Raw genomic sequence first — 26966 nt, 5'->3', positions numbered from 1 at the left:
TACTCCAGGATCAAACTTGCCTGTTGTTCCAAGTATCTCTTGACTGCCTACTTTTGCATTCCAGACCCCTAAGGTAAAAAGGACATCTGTTTTTGGTTAGCTCTAGTTAATGGTGTTAGACCTGCTGTGGTGTTAGGTCTTGTAGGTCTTCATAGAACCGTTCAGCTTCAGTTTCTTTGGCATTAGTGGTTGGGGTGTAGACTTGGATTACTGTGATATTGAATGGTTTGCCTTGGAAACGAACTGAGATCATTCAGTCATTTTTGAGATTGCACCCAGTACTGCATTTCAGACTCTTTTGTTGACTATGAGGGCTACTCCATTTCTTCTAAGGGATTCTTGCCCACAGTAGTAGATATAATGGTCATTAGAATTAAATTCGCCCATTCCCATCCACTTCAGTTCTGGGCTTCCCTGATAGCTCAGCTGGTAAAGAATCCACCTGCAATGCAGGAGACCCCGATTCGATTCCTGGGTTGGGAAGATCCACTGGAGAAGGGATAGTCCATCCATTCCAGTATTCTTGGGCTTCCTTTGTGGCTCAGCTGATAAAGAATCTGCCTGCAATGCGGGAGACCCAGGTTCGATCCACTTTAGTTCACTGATTCCTAAAATGTCGATGTTCACTCTTTCCATCTCCTGTTTGACCACATCCAATTTACCTTGGTTCGTGGACCTAAGATTTCAGGTTCCTGTGCAATATTGTTCTTTATAGCATCGGACTTCACTTTCACCACCAGACACATCCACAACTGAATGACATTTCTGCTTTAACCCAGCCTCTTCATTCTTTCTGGAGCTTTTTCTCTACTCTTCCCCCAGAATATTGGACACCTACCAAGCTGGGGGGCTCATCTGCTTTTTCATTGTGTTCATGGGGTTCTCCAGGCAAGAATACTACAGTGGTTTGCCATTCCTTTCTCTGGTGGACCACGTTTTGTCAGACCCTGACTAGGCCTGACAGGCCACTCCATGTAGCAGGACGACATGTCCAGTGCCCTGGCTAACACACATGTATAAAATATGTAAATATATATATTTTTTGTTTGTTTGTTTGTTTATAGGGCTTCCCTCATAACTCAGTCGGTGAACCATCTGCCTGCAATGCAGGAGACCTGGGTTCGATTCCTGGGTTGGGAAGATCCTTTGGAGAAGGAAATGGCAACCCACTCCAGTATTCTTGCTTGGAGAATTCCAAGGACAGAGGAGCCTGGCAGGCTACAGTAGTCCATGGGGTCGCAACAGTCAGACACAACTTAGAGACTAAACCACCACCATATTTTTGTTTGAGTTTTTTTGGGGGGGCTGCATCATGCAACCTGCAGGATCTTAGTTTCCTGTCCAGGGATTGAACTGATGCCCCTTGGAAGCTTGGCATCTTGACCACTGAACCACCAGGGAAGTCCCTGAGTATATATATTAATCCATAGTTGATTCATTATTTTCCTGCTGAAAAGTTCTTTGTATAACTCTGGTAGTTTACTTTTCTATTCTCCATACAATAAAGTAATGGCAGTTAGATAATTCATCGTTTTTATCATCTTTTTCTTACTGGCACATTTGAATTCCTTTTATGTTATGAACACAGATCCCTTGCTTATCTGATTCTCTGATTATTTCTTTCACCTGGTGGCTTCTCTGTTCTCTTTGTTTATGGCATCTTTTCAAATACATGGTTTTTACACATCAAAGACAAATATATCTGTCTTATCTGTTCTGGTGAATGCATTTTGAATCTTCTGAAATCCTTCCAGATCCCAAGGTCATGTGTTAGTTCTCTATCATTTTTTTTTAGTTCTCTATCTTTTTAAAAGAATTATAAAGATTGGCTTTTCCCTTTAGATGCCTAATCCCCGTGGTTTTTACGTATTTGGTGCACCAGGTGGATAGCTCTTTGTCCCTGTGAACTTCTCGCTGGCAGAATACACACTAGAATAGCCTTGGGAGCTTTTAAAAAAACCAATTTCTGGGCCTCATCCCAGAACTGATAAAATCTTAATCCCTGAGGATAGAGCTGAGACATTAAGACTTAAAAAAAAAAAAAAAAAAAACACACAACTCTTTCAGGTGGTTCTAACATGCCACCAAGGTTGAGAACTTTTGCTAGAAGGTCAGACCAAGGATAGAATTGCTGAGGTATGGTACTACATGTAAGCTCTCCTGGATATTGCCAGTGCTCTATAAAGTGATTATAACTGTTTATGGTCCTTCCAGTAGGAGAGATCCAATTGCGTCACCTCTTTGAAAACACATGGCCATTATTATCCCAATTAAGTGATAAGGACACCACACCCGGAGAGTTCAGGTGATCTAGCACGCGTGTGCTAAGTTGCCTCAGTGATCTGCCTGCATGCTTAATTGTGTCCCGTTCTTTGCAACCCTTTGGACTGTAGCCCGCCAGGCTCCTCTGTCGATAGGGTTTTGCAGGCAAGAACACTGGATCAGGTTGCCATTTCCTTCACCAGGGGATCTTCCTGACCCAGGGATCGAACCCAAGTTTCTTGTGTCTCCTGCATTGGAGACGGATTCTTTACCACTGAGCCACCAGGGAAGCCCCTCCGTGATCTGAGGACTTGCCTAAAAATCACACAGCAGATGCAACTGCGTCTCCACCATTTCTGACATCCTGCCTCCCAGTTTACACATATTGCTTCTATCCAATGTGCCTCACTAGTATCCCTGGACAAGGACACTGGCAATATTTCTGGTTCTGTATATACCCAGTTTGGCTCCTATTTGGACTCTAAATTCAACCTCAGTGTGGACAGACTCACCCTATAGCTAACTTCTCCTTAAATTCTGGAGTCAGTCACTTCCATAAGCCCAAGCTTTTGAAACACACAGAAACATCAAAATAAGAAGGTAGGGGTCAGGAGGTGGTGGCTGGATATTAACCAATGATGTGCTCAGTTGTGTCTGACTCTGCGGCCCCATGGGCTGTAGCCCACCAGGTTGCTCTGCTCATGGAATTTTCCAGGCAAGAATAGTGAATTGGGGTGCCATTTCCTCCTCCAGGAGATCTTCCTGACCCAAGGATCAATCCTGCAGCTCTTGCATCTCCTACAGTGGCAGGGAGATTCTTCATCACTAGCGCCACCTGGGAAGCCCATTAAGCAGTGAGTTACTCTTCAAATGCCTGTCGACAGTTTGTCAAGTTTACAAAAATGTATGAATCCCTAACTTTGTGCCAAGGAGCAGGCAAAACGTTTGAAGAGTTTCAGAAGCATAAGGCAGGTTTTCTGTTCTTCGGAGATCTGGGGGTTCTCATGCGAATGAGGCAAGGCTTATGCAACTCAGTATTAAATTATCAGTAGAGATTTCTAAATGATATGATTTTAAAGAAATGATCCCTGGAATTCCCTGGGGGTCCCGTGGTTAAGAATCCACCTGCCAATGCAGGGGACATGGGTTCGATCCCTGGTTCGGGAAGATTCCACATGTCTCAGAGCAACCAAGCCCATGTGCTGCAACTACTGAAGCTCATGCTCCGCCACACGGAAAGTCACGACAATGAGAAACCTGAGTACCAAAACTAGACAAAGCCTGCGAGCAGCAAATAATATTTTTTTAAAAAAAGAAAATCTAATTTTTAAAAAAGTGCTAAAAATAAGAAGACATACAGATGGCTAACAAACACATGAAAAGATGCTCAACATCACTCATTATTAGAGAAATGCAAATCAAAACCACAATGAGGTACCATTACACGCCAGTCAGGATGGCTGCTATCCAAAAGTCTACAAGCAATAAATGCTGGAGAGGGTGTGGAGAAAAGGGAACCCTCTTACACTGTTGGTGGGAATGCAAACTAGTACAGCCGCTATGGAAAACAGTGTGGAGATTTCTTAAAAAACTGGAAATAGAACTGCCATATGACCCAGCAATCCCACTCCTGGGCATACACACCGAGGAAACCAGATCTGAAAGAGACACGTGCACCCCAATGTTCATTGCAGCACTGTTTATAATAGCCAGGACATGGAAGCAACCTAGATGCCCATCAGCAGATGAATGGATAAGGAAGCTGTGGTACATATACACCATGGAATATTACTCAGCCATTAAAAAGAATTCATTTGAACCAGTCCTAATGAGATGGATGAAGGTGGAGCCCCTTATACAGAGTGAAGTAAGCCAGAAAGACAAAGAACATTACAGCATACTAACACATATATATGGAATTTAGAAAGATGGTAACGATAACCCTATATGCAAAACAGAAAAAGAGACACAGAAATACAGAACAGACTTTTGAACTCTGTGGGAGAAGGCGAGGGTGGGATGTTTCGAGAGGAATCGGGTGGAGAGGGAGGTGGGAGCGGGGATTGGGATGGGGAAGACGTGTAAATCCATGGCTGATTCATATCAATGTATGACAAAACCCACTGAAATGTTGTGAAGTAATTAGCCTCCAACTAATAAAAAAATTTAAAAAAAAAAGTGCTAAAAATAAAAAAGGAAGTGATTGATGTGAGCTAGATGTTTGGACTAACCCTGTAATTTCTTTCCTACTCTGCGCATCTAGGGCTTTATGAGATAAGGAAAGTTTTATGGCAGAAGACTAAATAATAGAACCTTCTCCTAGGTCATGGTAGGCAGCTTCTAAGCTAGCCCCTGGTGATCTTTGTCTCCTGTTATTCGTGCCCTTGCATGGTCCCCTCCATGCTGAGTAGAGTTGACTTGGATAGCCAGTTGGATGCCGTGGACAGGAAAACCTTGAGACTTCTGAGCTAGGTTGTAAAAGGCATTGAAGCTCCTCCCGTGTTCTCTCTTGAACTGCTTGCCCTGCGGCAAGTCAGCTGCCGAGTGGTAAACACACTCAGGCAGCCCTATGGGGAGATCCTTGAGAGAAGCTGTGACTTCCCATTAACAGCACTGACTCATCATCCACCTGAGTAAGGCAGGGTGGGAGCAGGTCCTCTGGCCCTAATCAACCTCAGATCAGCTGCATCATGTCTGACATCATGACCACAGCCTCGTGGGAGACTTGGGGCCAGATCTACCCAGACAAGCTGCTCTTGAATTCCTGACCCACCAAAACAATGTGAGCTAATAAATATTTGTCCTTTTTTTTTTTTTTTAAGTTATTAAGCTTTGGTGTAATGTGTTTTGCAGCAATAGATTACTTGTACAACGGTTTTCTTATAGATAATCATCAGTCTAATAACAAGAAAACAATTCTAATTGCTCAGAAGCCTTTAATGATTGTTATTACTCCCACAGACTCTGAGGCAGATGGTGAAAGGGAAGTCTTAGAGAAGGTGAACTATTTCTTTAATTCAGAGGGACAGATGACAGGGATAAAAAGATATTTCAGATTTCAATGCGCAGTACAGTACTTGCACTTTCAAGTTATAGCTATTTTAAAAACACTCTGGGGACTTCTCTGCTAACACCCCTTGTTTCCAGTGCAGAGGACCTGGGTTCGATTCCTGGCCAGGAAACTAAGATCCTGCAAGCCACAACCAAAGAGTTTTCACACCACAGTTAAAAGTTCCCATGTCACTAACACCTGGCACTGCCAAATAAATAAATATTTAAAAAAAAATGAAAACAGTCTGGCAACTCATTTAAGCCTTACAATGTTAGGTTTATAGATGCATACACGGTATATGTGTGATTTAGAAAAAAGTTTTGCAACTTCCTGAAGTACTAGAAATACTCTAGCTAGTATTCTACACACTCCTGTCATTACTGATCTGTTTTTCCCACTTTAATAAATGGTCACCATTCATTCCTAGAGAAAGCATCAACTTGTGGGCAAATTCATGTTTGATAGTCTTTTTCTACTCCTCACACAGAAAAGGGGGGGAGATTTAAAATATTCAAAAAGAAAACAGAACCAAAACAAACAAACAAAAAGACAGTTTCTTACGGCAACTGTAACAAACACTGAAAACTGAGGGACTTCCCTGGTGGTCCAGTGGTTAGGACGTGGCGCTTTCACTGCAGAGGGCCCAGGTTCAATCCTTGGTCAGGGAACCAAGATCCTGCAAGCCGTGCAGCACATTCAAAAAATAAACTATAAATTTAAAAAAATTAAAAAGAAGATATGGTACATATGTACAATAGACTATTACACAGCCATAAAAAGGCAAAAAATAGATTTCACTGAGCTCAAAATCAAGGTGTCAACAGGCCTGCGTTTATTCTGAAGAGTCAAGGGGAAATCTGTTTCACACAGATGGGGCTGAGTTCAGGATCTTGACATGGGGAGATTATCTTGGATTCTGCAAACGGGTTGATGTGATCATAAGAGTCCTTATAAGGGAAAGGGGGAGATAGGTGACTCAGAGGAAATGCTACAGGCTGCCTGCATTCCTTGGCTCATGGCCCCTTCCTTCCTCTTCAAAGCCACCAGTGTAACATCTTCAAACCTCTTTCTTTCTGTGACATCCGCTATTTCCATTGTCAAGATCCTGAACTCAGTCCCACCGGTAAATTCCTTTTTGCCATGTAAAATAACATATTCACAGGTTCCTGGAATTAGAATGTAGACATCTCTATGGGCCATTATTCTGCGTGGCAGTGGGTGGGAGTGGGGCATGCTCAGAACCGCAGATGAGAAGCAGGATGAAAATGCATTATGGTGAGTGGGCTGCAGAGCTCCAGGCTCAGACATTCAGTGAAAGCCCCAGATTCATTCCTGGAGGGTCAAGGGAACTAAAAGTCTCAAATTAGATGGGGGATAGAATTGGACCCCTGCCCAAAGTTGTGGGCCGAACCAGGCCAGGCTAGGGGCTGCTGAACTAAATTGCTGCTGAAACCTGCCTGGGCTAAGGTATATAACAGGCTGCAAGTCCAGAGACTCATCTTGCAGCCCAGGGAGTGAGCTAGGCTGCCTGCTGGCTTCGTGCCTGGATCTGTGTCATCCTTCATCACTCAGTGGGGCAGTTCAACCATCATAATGAGACGCAGTTCTGAGCTAGAGCCTTGAGGATGGTAGGAAGGCAAATGCAAAAGCATAAGACCTAGAGGGTTGAGCACGGGAGAGAGACAGGAGAAACATACAAACCCTGAGCATGGCCCACAAACCAAATTATGAAACCCTAAAAAGATGTAATTCTAAGGCAGTCCATAAAATCAGAAATTAGAATATGAGTTTTAGATGAAATTAGTCTAATAAAATAATCTGACAAAGACTTTAAACTGAGCCTGTTTAGTTTTGTTTCTCACTTTTTAAAATTTTGTTTATTATCATTGTTTACCAATAGGGAGATGCAGGTTATTTACACCAGCAGCTATAGGGGCAAGGGGAATGCACAGTTAGTTAGCAACCTGTATAGGATGGACAACTTAGGCAAAAATAAGACTCTCCAAAACAAAGGACAGTGGTGAGCTTCACTACACTCTGAGCATGCTGTTTGCCCAAAGAGAGAAACAGAATGGTTCCAGGGGAGTCCCAGGATGCTGAGGTCCTGTTTGAATTTGGGAGAAGGTTAACAACGCTACAGTTGGGACTTTGTTAGGAAAAGGGGAGTGTCCTTACCGTGGAAGTCACTGTCAGGAAGATCTCACTGGAATGTCAAGGTCCAAGTTCGAAAAGGCGGTTTCTTTGTCAAGTGTATAAACATGTCTTGAGAGACTATGTCACCCACAGAGAGAAGCCAGATGTGTCTGGTCCAAATTCCTTCTGGAAAACGGGGCAAAATTTTGTCTTTGGAAGTCAGAGGGATGTGAAGTGTTCAATCCTTTGCTATGTTCCCACTTTACTGTTTATCCACAGCTTATTAGTTTTTCCGTAGTAGAGTTTCTCAGGTCAAAAGTTCTGTTCTATTCCCTCTCAGGGCATTCCAAAGACTCAAATGCTCTAGTCCACTGCAGCCCCAAGGGATGGTCTCATGAATTCTCAACTATGAGTTTATAGTTTCTACAGAGGCAGAGAAACTGCCTCGTTTGGAGACATCAAATCTTTTAAACAGGAAGATCCTCTTTTTACTCAGCAAGGATTGCTTTTTCAAATAGGTAAGAAGTGGACTTTATTCAGAAAGAAACACACTCCACAGATAGAGTGTGGGCCATCGCAGAGGGCAAGTGTGGCCTCTCAGCAAGGATTTTAATGAGCACCTACTATGTACAAATCTTCGGCCATATTGCATGAGATTTCACAGTGCAGTCGTTTTCCAGGACCTTTGAGGTTAAACTGCAGGTTTGAGGTGACATTTTGTAGGGGCCCTAGAATCAGGCAGCCCTTGTGACTCAGATGGTAAAGAATCCTCCTGCAATGCACGAGACCCAGTTAGATCCGTCGGTCGGGAAGATCCCCTGGAAAAGGAAATGGCTACCCACTGCAGAATTCCTGTGTGGACAGAGGAACCTGACAGACTATAACCCATGGGATTGCAAAGAGTCAGACATGACTGAGTGACTAACAGTTTCTAGAATCAGGACCTGAGTTCAAAACCTGGCTGTTCCCCAAGCACCTCCTCTGGGTCCAGAGCTAGTTGGCTCATCTGTTTGAGACTCTGCCCACATTTTTAAAATGGAGATGATGCTAGTAACTACCATATAGGATGTTGTAAGGATTGAGTAATGCCTGAAAAGTACTAAGCCCCATGCCTGGTACATGCAGTGTCAGTAGATGTTAGTCAGTAATATAAAGCAAATACACATTATCTGAGAAAGAATTTATGGTGCGGATAAGCTGAAAAGTTGCTAAGAAAGGGGACAACGTGACAAAAGTGTGAGGTCAGAAATCTGAGGGTAAAGCCAGTCAGAAAGCCTTCAAACCAGAGGAAGGACATCTCAACAGCAGTAGGAAAGGACCTAGGGTTACACTTGGAGCATATACTTTGGAGTATTTGAATATGTGAATCTTATTCTGAGAAGCCCTCATTAATAGCATTGTATGTCACTTCTTTCTGGTCTTCGCTGACCATGGGAGGAAGTAGACAAAAGCTAACCAGTTCAGTTCACATGGAGACGTGTTAAACGTCAAGTACCTGTGCTGAACCGAATTAAAACTACTCTGAGAATAAAGAGGGGCAGGTGTTTTAGTGTTTCATTTTATTTTTTTAATTTAATTTTTATTTTATACTGGACTACAGTTGATTTACGATGTTGAGTTAGTTTCACATGCACAGCAAAGTGATTCATTTATACATAAACATATGTCCATTCTTTTTCAGATTCTTTTCCCACTTGGATTATTATAGCATATTGGGTAGAGTCCCCGCACTATACAGCAGGTCCTTGTTGATTATCTATTTTATACCTAGTAGTATGTATATGTTAATTCCTAATATATCCCTCCTCCTACCTTTCCCCTTTGGTAACCATAAGTTTCTTTTATATGTCTGCGCGTCTATTTCTGTTTTGTAAATAAGTTCATTTGTATCTTTTTTTTTTAAATTTATTTTTGGCCCTGCTGGGTCTCCGTTGCTGTATGCGGGCTTTCTCTGGTTGCAGCGCTTCAGGATCTAGAGTGTGGGCTCAGTAAGTGTAGCACATGGGCTCAGTTGCCCTGAGGCATGTGGGGTCCTCCTGGACTGGGGATCAAACCTATGTCCCCTTCATTGGCAGGCGAATTCTCAACCACTGGGCCACCAGGGAAGTCCCCATTTGTAGCTTTTTTTTAGATTCCACATATAAGTGATATCATATGATATTTGTCTTTTTCTCTCTGACTTACTAGTCTTTCATTTTAAAATAGCATTTCAGGATGGGGAACACATGTAAATCCATGGCTGATTCATGTCAATGTATGGCAAAAACCACTACAATACTGTAAAGCAATTAGCCTCCAACTAATAAAAGTAAATGAAAAAAAAATTTTAAAAAAAAACCATACTCTTAGACACAGGAAAAGAAAAACAAAGTGCTCGTATACTAATTTCAAAAAAAAAAAAAGCATTTCATCTGTTTACTGTCCTAGTTGTTTAGTCACTGGGTCATGTCCAACTCTTTGTGACCCCACGTAACTGCAGCATGCCAGGCTCCTCTGTCCTCCCCTCTCACGGAATTTGTGCAAATTCATGTCCACTGAGTTGGTCATGCTATGTAACCTATTTATAATTGTTAACCTAGCTTACCTATATCTAATTTAAAATAGAATATTTGATAATTACTACTATGAAGTTAAGCCCTCTCACTCCCACACTCTATGGAATGCTGCCCCTTTGAACATGTACTGCTAATCTCTAAATGGTTATCAATGGGAAACATCCTTCTACTTGGTTCTGCCTGAAGGAGTTAACCAGGATGTCCCCAAAACAGAAGATGCAAACAAAAGAATATGGAAAAGTGTTCAACTTCACTGATAATCAAAGAAACATGTATTAAATACAAGCTTTTATTTTAATTCAATTAGTGAAGATTTTGAGCATAACAATAACTAACACAGGCAAGAGCCTGGCAGAATGAATCCTTTCAGGAGTTTCCAGTGAGTAACAACAACAACAAAAACTGTATTGTCCTCAAGCTCAACAAGGAAATATTAACTGACATGTGCCACCCACAGGAAGCAATTTTATAGGCAGTAAAAGTGAGACTCATGGAATGGTGACATGGTAAAATACACACACACACAAGTGACGAAAGAATATGAGGTGGTTAGGAATGGTTTTCCAGGAGTCATGTATGGATATGAGAATTGGACTATAAAGAAAACTGAGAGCTGAAGAATTGATGCTTTTGAACTGTGGTGTTGGAGAAGACTCTTGAGAGTCCCTTGGACTGCAAGGAGATCAAACTAGTCAATCCTAAAGGAGATCAGTCCTGAATATTCATTGGAAGAACTGATGCTGAAGCTAAAACTCCAATACTTTGGCCACCTGATGCAAAGAGCTGACTCATTGGAAAAGACCCTGATGCTGGGAAAGACTGAAGGCAGGAGGAGAAGGCGATGACAGAGGATGAGATGGTCGGACGGCATCACTGACTTGATGGACATGAGTTTGAGCAAGCTCCGGGAGTTGGTGATAGACAGGGAAGCCTGGCGTGCTGCCGTCCATGGGGTCGCAAAGAGTTGGACATGACTGAGTGACTGAACTGAACTGAAGGATGCCACGACTACAGTTGTGCCTAAAAAAAAAATACCCAGAAGGAGCCATAGGAAGAAATACAGCCACAGTGTGATGAGGTAATGAGATTAGTGATCACTTTCTATTTCTGTTTGTCTCAAAGTTCCTATAATGAATGTGCCCTATTTGTAAACGTTTTCTTTTACTTTATAGTTTATCTTAAAAATTTACTTTAATTATGTAAAAACCTGGTGCTCAAACATCACAGCTCTCAGTCCCCAGTTCATATGTGGGTGGGGGAAAAAAAAAAATCACAGCTCTCAAGGTGACAAAAACTTGGTTTGCAGGAACAGTAGAATGACTATACCATTCTCCTGAAAGATTCTAGAACATTCCTAACAGCACACCTGATGAAAAAGGCTTTGCAAGTAATATGTACTTATCTTTGGGAAAATATGTACTAACCCACCAGAGCTTCTTATTATAGCAGAAACTTTATAATCCTTAAAGTTTTTTTCTTTTTTTTTAAAATTCATTTATTTGGCTGCATCAGGTCTTATTTGGGATCTTTCCTCGTGCAGGCTTAGTGGCTCTGCAGCAGGTGGGATCTTAAGTTTCCTGACCAGGGATTGAACCCATGTCCCCTGCTTTGCAATGTGGATGTTTAACCACGGGATCACCAGGAAAGTTCAAACAGTTGTTTTTTTTTTTTTTCTTATTTCACCCTCTCCCCCTGGTTCACCTTTTCTGAGGAAATGAGATTTTCAGGCATAACTTCAAGTTCTGGAGAGATGTCATGGCACAAACCCCTTTCCCTTCAGGTGGTTGTGGTTGCCTGTTCCCTGGAGGTAGAAATTCTCTGGGCTCCTACGTTATTCAAGAGCACACAGTGCCTAGGGAGTGCCCTGAATGCCCCTACTCTCTACGAAGAGTCCTAGACTCACTTTTATTTGGCTCTTTGAAGAAAAGAGGCAGAGTCTATGAGAGAACAAACTGGGTCATTATTGATAAAACAGAATATAGGTACAGTCTTATGACCGAAAGGTAATGAGAATCGTACTCTGACTTGTATATACCCAGTAAATCTCGCAAGAGGGTGAAGTTTGTTTTTTTCTTTTTTTAAGTATGTCTTTTTTTTCAGACAATATAACATAAGAGGCAGATAAAGTGCCAACTGCTGTCAGGAACATGTTGCTTGTTAAAACTGGAATCTTGGGACTTCCTCAGGAGTCCAGTGGCTAAAAAGATCCCACATGCCACAACTAAGCCCTGGTGCAGCTAAATAAATAAATGAATAAATATTTTAAAAAAGAGAAAAAGCTGGAGGGACTTCCCTGGTGGTCTGGTGGTTAAGACTCCATGCCCCCAATGCAGGGGTCATAGGTCCCATCCCTGAGGGAACTAAGATCCCACATACCATGTAGTACAGTAAAACAAAACCAAAAAAAAGCTGGAATCTTGTTTAAAGAGAAGAAAAGCCAGCATTATCTGAGTGACTATTGCTAACAGTCATACAATGTCCTTTAAAATTGTGCACAGGGATTAGTCCCTTTGCCAAAGAGCCACTGAGTAAATAAAAACAGGAATTCCAGTGTCTTGGTTTCTCCTGAGGATGATTTTTGTTGCTTTTCAGTCACTCAGTCACGTCCGACTCTTTGCTACCCCATGGACTGCAATACACCAGGCTTCCCTGTCCTTCACTATCTCCCAGAGTGTGCTCAAACTCTTGTCCATTGAGTCAGTGATGCCATCCAACCATCTTATCCTCTGTCACCCCCTTCTCCACCTGCCCTCAATCTTTCCCAGCATCAGAGTCTCTTCCAATGAATCAGCTCTTTGCATCAGGTGGCCAAGGTACTGGAGCTTCAGTTTCAGCATCAGTTCTTCCAATGAATACTCAGGGTTATGATTACCACTCCCTTAACTGCGTTCTCTGAATTTGCTGATTCTGAGCACACTGACTCATGAGCCCACACAGCAGCTGCCTACACCATCCTGTAGGATTTAACCTACCTCTTACTGGTCCAGCAGGTTAACATTCACAGAAGGAAAATTTTTCTCTCTTTCCCACCCCCATTTGACACCTAAGCCTCCAAAATGTTTTATCATCTAGAAATGCAAGTTACAAATCTTCTCCTAGGAAGTTCTTTGCAAGTTCAGCTTTAGAAGACCTACTTTCCCACTCTCATTATTTCCTCTAGCAGCCTGGAAATGTGTTCACCTCCAACATCTCTTGAGGGGAGCCAGGCAGAGGCAAAAGAGTTCTTTTGTAGAGGAACTTCAGTCACATTGGCTAGTTCCTTAAGGCAGTGGTTTCCAAGGCTGATGTGTAGGCTGGGTATGGCAGGTGACAAGGATTCTACTAATTTGCGCAAAATGAGAAAAATAAGAACAAGGCAAGTGTTTTTCAAAAAGGAATTTATCTAGTTGTGATGGATTCTGAGATTGCGTACTCTTTTTTTGGGGAGGGCGGTTAAAATGTCTTTTATAATAGTAGGATCATAATAAGTGATAGATTTTTTAAAAAGACATGTGTATCTGCTCAGTAAAATCAATACAATGTACATTTTTGTTAATTTACAATTTTGTGAAATCCAAAAGTCCAGAGAACAATTGCTGTCATGGATTTCATCAGAGATTTAATGAGATAATGGTATTTAATGAGACTTAATTAATTGCACTCATCTCACAAGCTAGTAAAGTGATGCTTAAAATTCTCCAAGCCAGGCTTCAGCAATACATGAACTGTGAACTTCCAGATGTTCAAGCTGGTTTTAGAAAAGGCAGAGGAACCAGAGATCAAATTGCCAACATCTGCTGGATCATTGAAAAAGCACGAGAGTTCCAGAAAAACATCTATTTCTGCTTTATTGACTATGCCAAAGCCTTTGTGTGGATCACAATAAACTGTGGAAAATTCTGAAAGAGATGGGACTACCAGAGCACTTGACCTGCCTCTTGAGAAACTTGTATGCAGGTCAGAAAGCAACAGTTACAACTGGATGTGGAACAACAGACTGGTTCCAAATAGGAAAAGGAGTATGTCAAGGCTGTATATTGTCACCCTGCTTATTTAACTTATATGCAGAGTACATCATGAGAAATGCTGGGCTGGATGAAGCACAAGCTGGAATCAAGATTGCCAGGAGAAATATCAATAAACTCAGATATGCAAATGACACCACCCTTATGGCAGAAAGTAAAGAAAAACTAAAGAGCCTCTTGATGAAAGTGAAAGAGGAGAGTGGAAAAGTTGACTTAAGGCTCAACAGTCAGAAAACTAAGATCATGGCATCCGGTCCCATTACTTCATGGCAAATAGATGGGTAAACAGTGGCTGACTTTATTTTTCTGGGCTCCAAAATCACTGCAGATGGTGACTGCAGCCATGAAATTAAAAGACGCTTACTCCTTGGAAGGAAAATTATGACCAACCTAGACAGCATATTAAAAAGCAGAGACATTACTTTGTCAACAAAGGTCCATCTAGTCAAGGCTATGGTTTTTCCAGTGGTCATGTATGGATGTGAGAGTTGGACTGTAAAGAAAGCTGAGCACCGAAGAATTGATGCTTTTGAACTGTGCTGTTGGAGAAGACTCTTGAGAGTCCCTTGGACTGCAAGGAGATCCAACCAGTCCATCCTAAAGGAAATCAGTCCTGAATATTCACTGAATATTGAAGCTGAAACTCCAATACTTAGGCCACCTGATGCGAAGAGCTGACTCATTTGAAAAGACCCTGATGCTGGGAAAGATTGAGGGCAGGAGGAGAAGGGGACAACAGAGGAGGAGATGGTTGGATGGCATCACCGACTCAATGGACATGGGTTTGGGTGGACTCCGGGAGTTGGTGATGGACAGGGAGGCCTGGCGTGCTGCGGTTCATGGGGTCACAAAGAGTCGGACACGACTGAGCGACTGAACTGAACAGCATTTCATTCCGATGAGGAAAGTTCTGAATAATCTATCTTTGTACACTCAAAAATCAACCTACTTGGAAGCTACCATGGTGTCCTTCAGTAGATGAATAGATAAATAATAGATAAGTTCCACTTTCTGCAGTCCATCAGAAAATGGAATGTTATTCAGTACTAACAAGAAATGAGCTATCAGGGCATGAAAAGCTATGGGGGAAACTTAAATGCATATTATGAGCTGAAAGAAGCCAATCTGAAAAGTCTCTGTATTCTGGGATTCCAATTATATGACATTCTGGTAAAGGCAAAACTTTGAACATGATAAAAATAATCCTGGTTGTCAGGGGTTGTAGGCAGGGGTAATGACTAGGCAAAGCAGGAGAATTCTTAGTACTCTGTTTGATATGTATCATTTTGATACATATCATTACAATTTTAGCTAAATCCTACAGCACCAAGAGTGAATCCTAATGTCTAAGCTATAGACTTCTAAGCTTAGAAATCTATAGACTTCTTTTTTAAATGTAGGAGTCTATAGACTTCTGGTGATAATGATGTGTCAGTGTAAGTTCATTAATTATAATAAGTGGACCATCTGATCAGGGATATTAATAACTGGGAAGGCTAAGCATGTGGAGGGGCAGAAGGCATATGGAAAATCTATTTGTCGCTCAAGCTTGTTGTGAACCTGAAAATTCATTTAAGAATAAAGTCTTTTTTAAAAAAAGTCAACCTATCAAGCAAAATTAATGATTAGTTAGAGCCGCCATGGGAGAGCAGAGATCTCTGGCCAAGACCAGAACATCAGTTTCTTAAGCCTAAATCTTTAGATCTTCAGAGATCACCTCTCACATAGCTGAGAAAGTTGACTTTGATGGTTTCTAGTCCTGGCCCTACCACTAACTTGACATATAACCTTGAACTAGCCACTTACTAGTCTGGTCTGTGTCCTCAGGCTGCAAAGAGCCCTTTCCAGATCTGAAATTCTGTAACTTAACAAGTTAATGATCTGCAAATTCAACATATTAAGAAAAACAGAGTGTTCCTCCTGGGTAAGGGGTCAATGCCGGGAAAATTCACACTAATTATAGAAAGCAGCAATATACTCAGTGAAACTAAAAACTGGAAATATACAGTTTTTCTTATTGCCCTAAATGGTCATGACTTATAAGATGTTATTCTAGAGTGGTTGGTATTGAGAGGAAAACTAAGAAGACATTCCTACCCTATCCCCTCCCCTCTCCACATTCACTGACTTCTAGTAAGTGAGAAATCCCATGGACAGAGGGGCCTGGCAGGCTACAGTCCATGGGGTCACAAAGAGTCAGACATGCATGCCTGTTAAGTCACTTCAGTCATGTGCAACTCTTTGCAACCCCAGGGACTGTAGCCTGACAGGCTCCTCTGTCTGGGATTCTCCAGGCAAAAATACTGCAGTAGGTTGTCATGTCCTCCTCCAGGAGATCTACCCGACTCAGGGATCGAACCTGAATTTTCTGTGTCTCCTGCATTGCAGGCAGATTCTTTACCAGTGAGCCACCTAATAATCCTGAAGAGTCAGACAGGACTTAGCAACTAAAACAAAATAAGTGAGACATTGTTCTCAAATGGCAGTGGATCCAAATGCAGAGAGTCACTGCCTTTTAGTGGACACACAGCATGGGGCTCACCTCTAGATTCAGAGATTTCAACTCAATTGCCCAGCAGCTGCAAGAATCGTTGCGGCTGGAGGGGCCTTAAGCAGCTGGCCGTTTCACTTCCTTTACTTTGCGATGGGGATGTTGACACTTGAAGTCACATGGTGGGGCCCAGGGTTTTTTGTCTCAAGTCCAGGGACCATCCCCCTGCATCACATGGCAGCTTCATAGGGCTGCACAAACTCTGCCTATTTCTGTAAACATCTTGAGCGCTGGGGAACTACCTTTGGCAGGAAAAGAAAGATACCTCTCCATGTCAATTGGTCTCCCACTGGAACAGGAGGAGGATGCCTCAGACACAGCCATGTGACCTGTGGACTTGAAAAATATTCACAACCTAAAAGTTGAGAGTTATGTTTATTCAGTGGGAATTTTTAGGACTTCAGATCCAGGAGACAGCATCTCAAGTAGCCCTAAGAGAACTGCTCTGAGGAGGCAAGGAAGGAGCCAGGTTGCATAGAAGTTCTGCAACAAAGGGCAGTAGTCTGAACATCAAAAGATTGTCATGAATTAAAGGAAAACCAACCTGCCAATGCAGGAGATGCAGAAGACTCAAGTTCTATCCCTGGGTAGGGAAGATCCCCTGAAGGAGGAAATGGCCACCCACTCCAGTATTCTTGCCTGGGAAATCCCATGGACAGAGGAACCTGACAGGCTACATTCCACGGGGATACAGAGTCAGATCCAACAGAGCACACACACACACACACACACACACACAAAGCAGCAAAATACCAGATAACTCAAGTTAAGGAATTTAGTGCTTTCCTATGTGTGGGAAATAATCGAGGGTTTCTGTTGGAGAAGGAAATGGCAACCCACTCCAGTATTCTTGCCTGGAGAATCCCATGGACAGAGGAACCTGGTGGACTATAGTCCATGGAGTCACAAAGAGATGGACATGACTGACCAACTAACACACACACACACAAGAGTCTCTGTTCACTTAACTCATTCCCGGAATACGCACCCATGTAGGATATTCCCTGTATGTCACCTATCTGGGGCCAGTAAACTGTGTTTTCCCATCCTGAGTTTCCTCAGGGCTCACCATGGGGAGTGGCTGCAGTCTGATGGCTGCTAGATGGCAGGTATTCTTTCCTTCCTGAGTTCCCTCTGGACTCACCAGCTTACCATCCATAATGCTTACAATTGCTGATGACTGTGACATCCTTTGTTTACTGATATGGCAGGAATTATTCCATTTCTTAGGCCTGATAAGGCTAACACAGAGGGAGAAGGTCATGGAACATGAAGGTAGAGATGGGATGCGCCAGGATGCCCGGCAAACCACCCGACACTAGGAGAGCAGCAGGTAACAGCTTCTCCCTCAAAGTTCTCAGAAGGGGCCAATGCTGCCGACCCCATCTTGAACTTCAGGACTCCAGAATGATGAGACAATACATTTTTGTCATTTAAGCCACTCAGTTTGTGGTACTTTGTTATGGCAGTGCTACCAAATTCATAACAGATTTTGCAGAGCTTTCTCCATCAAACACCTTCCAGTTGTCAAATAGACTTTGATTTTGCAGGACCAAATGAAGCTGCCTTTTCTCCAAAGTATCCAATGACTGTGAAATTTCAAAATATGGAATGGTTGTATGTACTTAGAATTTCAGAATCATTCTTTGCGGGACTTCCCTAGTGGCCCAGTGGCTACCAAGTGCTCCCAGGCTCAGCACTCCCAATGCAGGAGCTTAGGTTCAATCCCTGGTCAGGAAACTAGATTCCCACATGCTTCAACTAAGGGTTCGAATGCCTCAACTAAAGATCCTGCATGCCTCAATGAAGATCAAAGATCCCATGTGCTGAAACTAAGACACAGAGCAGCCAAATAAATAAATAAAAATAAATATTTTCTAGAAAAGAATCATCAGTTGGAAGAAACATAATCTAATGCAGAATGAGTAGGAATCCTTCTACAGTATCTCCTTCAGCCAAGGGCAGAAAAGAATGCTGTATCCCAGGATGCCCCTGGTGGTCCAGTGGTTAAGAATACATCTGGCAATATAGGGACACAGGTTTGATCCCTGATCTGGGAAGATCCCACATGTCCCAGAGCAACTGAGCCAGTGAGCCATAACTACTGAGCCCAATCTCTAGAGCCAGTGCTCCACAATAAGAGAGCCCACCACAATGAGAAGCCCACACACTGCAATGAAGAGTAACTTCCACTTTCCACAACTAGAGAAAGCCCACGCACAGCAACAAAGACCCAGCACGGCCAAAAGAAAGAAAAGAAAGAGAACTCACTCAGTTGTGTCCGACTGTTCGCGACCCCATGGACTGTAGCTGACCAGGCTCCTCTGTCCATTGGATTTTCCAGACAAGAATAGTGGAGTGGGTTGCCATTTCCTTCTCCAGGGAATCTTCCTGATCAAAAATAATAAATAAGTAAAATTAAAAAAAAAAAAAAAGACTTCTTATCCCTAGGTCACAAAAAAGGCAGGACAGTCCAGATGAGATATTCTGTAATAGAATAGAGATGTAGCCTTAGAACTCAGCAAAGGATCAGCACACTCAATCACCTTCCATACCTGAAGCTACAGGGGAGCTCCTTATGAACCTTAAATGAGGTAACTGGGGTTGCCATCCATGAGATTGACTCTATGATCACGTATAAGGGACTAAAGCGGAGACAATCAAAGTCTCCCAAGCAAAGGAAAAGGTACAGCAGGAAGAAAACGCTTCCTGTCCAAGTGCTATACAGGGAAGGATGAGTTTTAGTCCCCAACTTTAGGCAGTTCCTGTTCCAAAGCGCTATTTTTCCAGCTAGGATGGTTTACTTGGGATCAGCAGAGAATTGCAATTTAGAGTCAGCCACCATGGTGAGCTATATGCAAGTCCCCACATGGCAAGGGAAAGGAGATAATTTTTTATGGAGAAGAAAAGGAAGTTGGGGGGTTTCCCTGGTGGCTCAGTCAGTAAAGAATCCTCCTGCAATGCAGGAGACCCGGGTTTGACCCCTGGATCTAGAAGATTCCCCTGGAGAAGGAAATGGGAACGGGCGCTCCGGTATTCTTGGCTGGGCTAGTATAAACAAAGGGTCCTTGGCTTTTCATTGGCTGAGTCCTTGCCAGGAAAGATGAGTCTTTTCTTTTGTTGGGCTCTGCTGTTCTTGCAGGGTGTGAGAGCGCCCCCTGCTGGTCTCCCAACTCTATTTAACTGAGGTATTTATTATGAGTAACTTTTTACATCTTTTGGGTATGTACTCAAGGAACATGACAGACTACGCATTTCTAATTCCGCTGGCAAGACCCTCTCTGTTATAAGCTGAATGCATCAGGCTGTCGTAGCTGGCTGCCATTAACCATTCATCCAAATCCCCATGCTAATTAGCAGCACATGGGACTACAGTGTGGTTTTTGCTGTACATTAGCGACTTCACTTTCACTTTTCACTTTCATACATTGGAGAAGGAAATGGCAACCCACTCCAGTGTTCTTGCCTGGAGAATCCCAGGGACGGGGGAGCCGGGTGGGCTGCCGTCTGTGGGGTCGCACAGAGTCGGACACGACTGAAGCGACTTAGCAGCAACAGCATAGAAATGCACTTGATTGCATCCAGCCTCAAACTGTTTGCCCCCAAACTAGGATTCCTCAAACTAAATCCTCAACAAATGAGCTTCTGATTGTGATTTCATTCATTGCCTGAGGGAGACTACACAGATAACACTCAAGGATTTAGTTTGGTGAGCTTTATTCTTTACTGCACGAGGATCAGGAAGCATTCTTTTAATAAATTTCCTTTGCACACTTCCTAGTTCATATAAATGAGTTTCTCAGCCATTATGATCAGAGGCTAACAACAAAAAGAGTGATTCTTTGAGACTCCAATGTATCGCACCCTCCCTCCCCGCAATGTATCGCACAATTGTGGAGAACTTCAGCTACCAGCTGTGATGGAACCAGTACAGAATAAGCCCTCCTATGGTAAACAACAGTAAAGCTGGAGTCAAAAATATGAGCAACTCTTTTTAGGCATTAGACCACAGGAGGAGGCAGACTATTGTCCTGGAGAGAAGGGACACACCTGGGGTTGAGCCCCAGGACCACTCTGTCTCCCTGGGGTGCAGTCAGCTGGCACCTCAAGTAGCTGAGGAAGCAGATATCAGATCTAGGAACAGGTGGAGTGACTGGAATTTCAGAGCATGGGCAGACATTTGTGTGGTCCTCTACCAAGTAGGGAAGATGTGGAAGATGTGGAACAAGTGGAATTAGAATCAGTTGCGTGTGGAAGGGTGAAATGGCGCAAACACTCTGGAAAACTGTATTTTATCAAGTTACACATACACTGGCTATATGCCTCAGCATTTTCATAATAACAGAAACATGGAAAAAATCATATCCCAAATATCCCCATCAGCAGAATTAATTAAGATCACAAAATATTCATAAGTTGTATCAATACTTTTATACATCAGTAGTAAGAATGAAAGAACTAGAGCCACAAATAACAGCATGGATGAATCTTACATAATATTGAGCAAAAGACGCCAGACACAAGAGCAAACTGTATAACACTTTATTTTTTTTTAAACACAAACTTTTATTTTTTAAAAAACAAAAATTATGTTGAGAGATGCATGGGTTTTGGTGGTAGACCTATACAGTAGTCCCCCGTATCTGTGGGGGATAGTTTCCAAGAACACCAGTGGATGCCTAAAGTTTCAGACAGTGCCAAAGTATATAGCAGGTTTTTTTCTACACATACATACCTATGATAAAGATTAAACTATAAATTAGGCACAGCAATAGATTGACAATAATAGTAGAACAATTATAACAATCTACTGTAATAAAAGCTATATGAATATGGTCTTTCTCTCTCAAAATATCTTATTGTACAAATGTAATGTCTTTTCCATCATAACTAAGCAGTTCTTGGGCACTGTAGGCTGAAACATTTACAGTTTGAGGTGTGACAGCAAACTAGCACGAGTTTCTTTTTTCTTCTTACAATTTCACAGATAGAAGAGTCATTCTTACCAAAGATCTTAGTATATTTTTGTTTGTTTGTTTATTAAGAACTTTCACATTTTCACTTAAAGGAAGCACTTAATGGCTCTTCTTTGTCATATCTCAATTGCCAGCATCACTACTCTGCTGTCTTGAGGCCATTAAGTAAAATTAGGGTCACTTGAACACTGAGCACTTTGATGTCTGGACAATGAATCCAATCAATCAAGACAGTAAGTAGCTAAATGGGTGGGGTACACTGGAAAGGGATGAATCTTGGCACCAGCTGGATACAGCAGGTGGTGTGAGATTTCAACACCCCACTCTGAACACAGCACAATTTAAAACTTATGAATTATTTACTTGTGGAATTTTCCATGTAACATTTTTAGACTGCATCTGACCCCCGATAGCTGAGATCTTGTAGTGAAACCATGGATAAGGGGAGACTACTGTACAAGCAATCAAAGATTACCCTTTTTTTTTTTTTTTTTTTAAAGGCTTTACTTTGGGAAAGGGAGCAAGTGGGCTTCCGGGAGGCTAGCGAAGCTCTATTTCTTAACCTGGGAGGTGCTTTTTAAGGAGTGATTTTGACAAACTAATACGCTGTATATCTTTGTTTTGTGCCTTTTTCTAGAGGTGCGCTCTATTTCACAAGTAAATTGTTGGAAGGGAGGAATGAAGGGAAATCCTCACTCAGGATAATTTGAGGTGTCCAAGAAGCCAGGATCTGCCCCCAGGTCCATATACCACCCGCAGCATGAAGCCCCAGCCAGGGTAGCCCCTTCTCTGGTCGCCAGATCCTCTGGCACAAGCTTTCTAGAAAGTAAAATGCCTAGAACGGCGCTTGGAAGCGCAGCACTCTGGGCTGCCAATCAGCTGCTTCCAATCACCTGCGCCTGCGCATAGGTGCCTGCGGGAGACTCGGTTACGCCTGCGCAGTCTGCGCTGCTGGGCTTCAATTCCAGTCCAGAAGCAGCTGGAGCCAGGGAATCGTTGGCAGCTGCCCTGTGGGTAAAGTATTAATACTTGGCCAGGAGGTGAAGTCTCATGTCCGCTGAACCGAGTTGCAGGCTACTAAAGGGGTAGCCATGTTTAGTTCCAGAAATGTTGTTCTAACTTGTGCTGTGCTTAGCCACTGTCGTGTTCGACTCTGCGACCCCCTGGACTGTAGCCCGCCTGGCTCCTCTGTCCATGGGGATTCTCCAGGCAAGAATACTAGAGTGGGTTGCCATGCCCTTCTCCATGGGATCTTCCCAATCCAGGGGTCGAACCCAGGTCTCCTGAATTGCAGGCGGATTCTTTACTGTCTAAGCCACCAGGATTCTAACATAGGGATCAGCAAACCTATAGAGGATAAATAGTAAATAGCTGAGGCTCTGTGGGCCAAGAGGGAAAATCTCCTATATTACACAGGTATTTTAGTAACAAGAGAAAAACTTATCTACAGCTTTAAAAATTGACATAATTCAAAATAAAGCAATAATGATTAAAAGTTTTAAAGGAATAGGCCTACTAATTAAAATAGAATTGTAGTTTGAGGCTGGGGTGTGGAGGATAATATTTTCTTAATTGTGGCTCATAATTAAGTTTGAGCAAACGCCAGGAGATAGTGAAAGACAGGGAAGCCTGGAGTGCTACAGTCCATGGGGTCACGAAGAGTCAGACATGACTGAGTGACTGAACAACAATAATCATTAAAACTCAAATATGATGTTCATCTGTAAATGCAGATCTACAGTGAGATTTTTACCCACTTCCTTTTTAAAGTGTCTTTTCACACAGATATGTAACGCCAGATACTGATAATCTGAGATGATTTCAGTAGACCATATTCATCACCAGAAAATGGGCTTCCCTAGTGGCTGTTCCCCAGGTTGGTAGGTGCCTAATATGCTACCGGAGATCAGTGGAGAAATAACTCCAGAAAGAATGAAAGGACGGAGCCAAAGCAAAAACAACACCCAGTTGCGGATGTGACTGGTGATAGAAGCAAGGTCTGATGCTGTAAAGAGCAATATTGCATAAGCAAGCAAGCAAAGTTGCTCAGTCGTGTCCGACTCTTTGCGACCCCATGGGCTGTGGCCTATCAGGCTCCTCCGTCCATGGGATTTTTCCAGGCAAGGGTACTGGAGTGGGTTGCCATTTCCTTCTTCAGGGGATCTTCCCGACCCAGGGATCGAACCCAGGTCTCTCACATTGCAAGCAGACGCTTTATCCTCTCAGCCACCAGGGAATGTTGCATAGGAACCTGGAATATTAGGTCCATGAATCAAGGCAAATTGAAAGTGGTCAAACAGGAAATGGTAAGAGTGAACGTCGACATTCTAGGAATCAGTGAACTAAAGTAAACAATAAGTGAACTCCTTATTGCCAAATTCAGACTTAAATTGAAGAAAGTAGGGAAAACCACTAGACCATTCAGGTATGACCTAAATCAAATCCCTTATGATTATACAGTGGAAGTGAGAAATAGATTTAAGGGACTAGATCTGATAGACAGAGTGCCTGATGAACTATGGACAGAAGACGTGACATTGTACAGGAGACAGGGAACAAGACCACCACACCCCCCCCCCCCCCCCGCCAAAAAAAAAAGACCATCCCCAAGAAAAAGAAATGCAAAAAGGCAAAATGGCTGTCTGAGGAGGCCTTACAAACAGCTGTGAAAAGAAGAGAAGAGAAAAGCAAAGAAGAAAAGGAAAGATATACCTATTTGAATGCAGAGTTCCAAAGAATAGCAAGCAGAGATAAGAAAGCCTTCCTCAGTGATCAGTGCAAAGAAATAGAGGAAAATAATAGAATGGGAAAGACTAGAGGTCTCTTCAAGAAAATTAGAGATACCAAGGGAATATTTCATGCAAAGATGGGCTCAATAAAGGACAGAAATGGTACGGACCTAACAGAAGCAGAAGATATTAAGAAGAGGTGGCAAGAATACACAGAAGAACTGTACAAAAAAGATCTTCATGACCCAGATAATCATGATGGTGTGATCACTCACCTAGAGCCAGACATCCCAGAATGTGAGGTCGTGGGCCTTAGGAAGCATCAGTACAAACAAAGCCAGTGGAGGTGATAAAATTCCAGTTGAGCTATTTCAAATTCTAAAAAATGATGCTGTGAAAGTGCTGCACTCAATATGCCAGCAAATTTGGAAAACTCAGCAATGGCCACAGGACTGAAAAAGGTCAGTTTTCATTCCAATCCCAAAGAGAGGCAATGCCAAAGAATGCTTAAACTACTGCACAATTGCACTCATCTCACACACTAGCAAAGTAATGCTCAAAATTCTCCAAGCCAGGCTTTAGCAATACATGAACTGTGAACTTCCAGATGTTCAAGCTGGTTTTAGAAAAGGCAGAGGAACCAGAGATCAAATTGCCAACATTTGTTGGATTATTGAAAAAGCAAGAGTTCCAGAACATCTATTTCTGCTTTATTTATTATGCCAAAGCCTGTGATGGTATGGATCACAACAAACTGTGGAAAATTCTGAAAGAAATGGGAATACCAGACCACCTGACCTGCCTCTTGAGAAATCTGTATGCTGGTCAGGAGGCAACAGTTAGAACTAGACATGGAACAACAGACTGGTTCCAAATAGGAAAAGGAGTATATCAAGGCTATATATTGCCACCGTGCTTATTTAACTTATATGCAGAGTACATCATGAGAAATGCTGGGCTGGATGAAGCACAAGGTGGAATAAAGATTGCCAGGAGAAATATCAATAACCTCAGATATGCAGATGACACCACCCTTATGGCAGAAAGCAAAGAAGAACTAAAGAGCCTCTTGATGAAAGTGAAAGAGGAGAGTGGAAAAGTTGGCTTAAAGCTCAACATTCAGAAAATTAAGATCATCGTCTCCGGTCCTATCACTTCCTGGCAAATAGATGGGGAAACAGTGGCTGACTTTATTTTTTTGGTCTCCAAAATCACTGCAGATGGTGACTGCAGCCATGAAATTAAAAGATGCTTGCTCCTTGAAAGGAAAATTATCACCAACCTAGACAGGATATTAAAAAGCAGAGACATTAGTTTGCCAACAAAGGTCTGTCTAGTTAAGGCTATGGTTTTTCCACTAGTCATGTATGGATGTGAGAGTTGGACTGTAAAGAAAGCTGGGCTCTGAAGAATTGATGCTTTTGAACTGTAGTGTTGGAGGAGACTCTTGAGAGTCCCTTGGACTGCAAGGAGATCCAACCAGTTCATCCTAAAGGAGATCAGTCCTGGGTGTTCACTGGAAGGACTGATGTTGAAGCTGAAACTCCAATACTTTGGCCACCTGATGCGAAGGGCTGACTCATTTGAAAAGACCCTGATGCTGGGAAAGATTGAGGGCAGGAGGAGAAGGGGACAACAGAGGATGAGATGGTTGGATGGCATCACCAACTCAATGGACATGAGTTTGGGTAAACTCTGGGAGGTGGTGATGGACAGGGAGGCGTGGTGTGCTGCAGTCCATGGGATTGCAAAGAGTCAGACACAACTGAGGAACTGAACTGAACTGAACTGAACTGAGTGGCTCAGTCAGCAAGGAATCTGCCTGCAATGCTGGTGGACCAGGGTTCAATCACTGGGTTGGGACTGTCCCCTGGAGAAGGAAATGGCAACCCACTCCAGTATTCTTGCCTGGAGAATCCCATGGACAGAGGAGCCTGGTGAGCTACAGGCCACAGGGTGGGCTATAGTCCATGGAGTCTCAGGAGAGTCCAACACGCCTTGGCGACTTAACTATCACCAGAAAGGTATGTGTAGAATTGTTAGCTCCTTCTCTTGATATCTGCTTTTAGCAGGTCATCGCATTGCAGATTAATGAATTCCAGTTGGAGATTAAGTGGAAAGTCCTGAATAACAGAGTTAAATTGATTATGAAATAATGGAAATTTCCTCTGCATTTGCATCAAAGTCTGAAAAAGTATGCTGGAACTGCAGTTTGAGGTTGGAAATTTGTGTGGAAATGGAAATCTGGATTCTTACTTTAACCTTTGACAGCATGGAAAGCATATAAGCAATTTGGCTTTACTTGTGGCTCAGACGATGTTAACTGTTATGGAAATAATTTCGCTGTATTATAAATTTTGCTGTTTTGCTTTGTAATTTTAAGTTGAAATCATTAAGAAACATCATCGTCTATATTATTTCTGTAAAGTGGCAGAGGTCGTCCCGTATTGAGGACAGAGTTGGGTGAAGAAATAGAAAAGCGTAGACTCCCGAAAAGAGCACGATCCACAACTAAGGCCTCACCTATCTCCCAGGTCCCTCAGGGCACTCGCAATGCACGCTGGGACTTGTAGTTCTGGCGTGTGAGGCTTTGCGCGCGCAACCCCCACCTCCGGCGATCTCCTCTCTAGGCCGCGCGCCGCTGTTCCCGGAAGCTGTACAGGTTAAAGTTTCAACGCTTCCTCGGCCCTCCTCTTAGTCCCGG

At 42.7% G+C, this 26966-nt stretch overlaps 1 long non-coding RNA gene and 1 other non-coding gene across 3 annotated transcripts in view; one reads left to right on the top strand and one right to left on the bottom strand.

The window, feature by feature from the left end:
* The window catches only part of LOC133066127 (uncharacterized), a 56153-nt gene extending 36583 nt beyond the window's left edge, over positions 1–19570 (bottom strand). The window contains exons 1-3 of one of the 2 annotated variants that reach the window (XR_009695086.1): positions 19113–19570; positions 18829–18948; positions 7490–7633 (exon numbers count right to left, since the gene is read on the bottom strand). This is a non-coding gene — a long non-coding RNA (uncharacterized LOC133066127). The remainder of the gene's footprint in view (positions 1–7489; positions 7634–18828; positions 18949–19112) is intronic. The other variant, XR_009695085.1, reaches the window with a different exon arrangement.
* Positions 5910–5982, top strand: TRNAE-UUC (transfer RNA glutamic acid (anticodon UUC)). The gene has a single exon. It is a non-coding gene; the product is annotated as a tRNA-Glu (tRNA).
* Positions 19571–26966: the final 7396 nt, after the last annotated feature.

This window comes from Dama dama, chromosome 2 (assembly GCF_033118175.1).
Source record: "Dama dama isolate Ldn47 chromosome 2, ASM3311817v1, whole genome shotgun sequence".
Classification (NCBI taxonomy): domain Eukaryota; kingdom Metazoa; phylum Chordata; class Mammalia; order Artiodactyla; family Cervidae; genus Dama; species Dama dama.
Note: the sequence above shows the minus strand (reverse complement) of the source record. Positions and strands in the feature narration are given on the sequence as shown.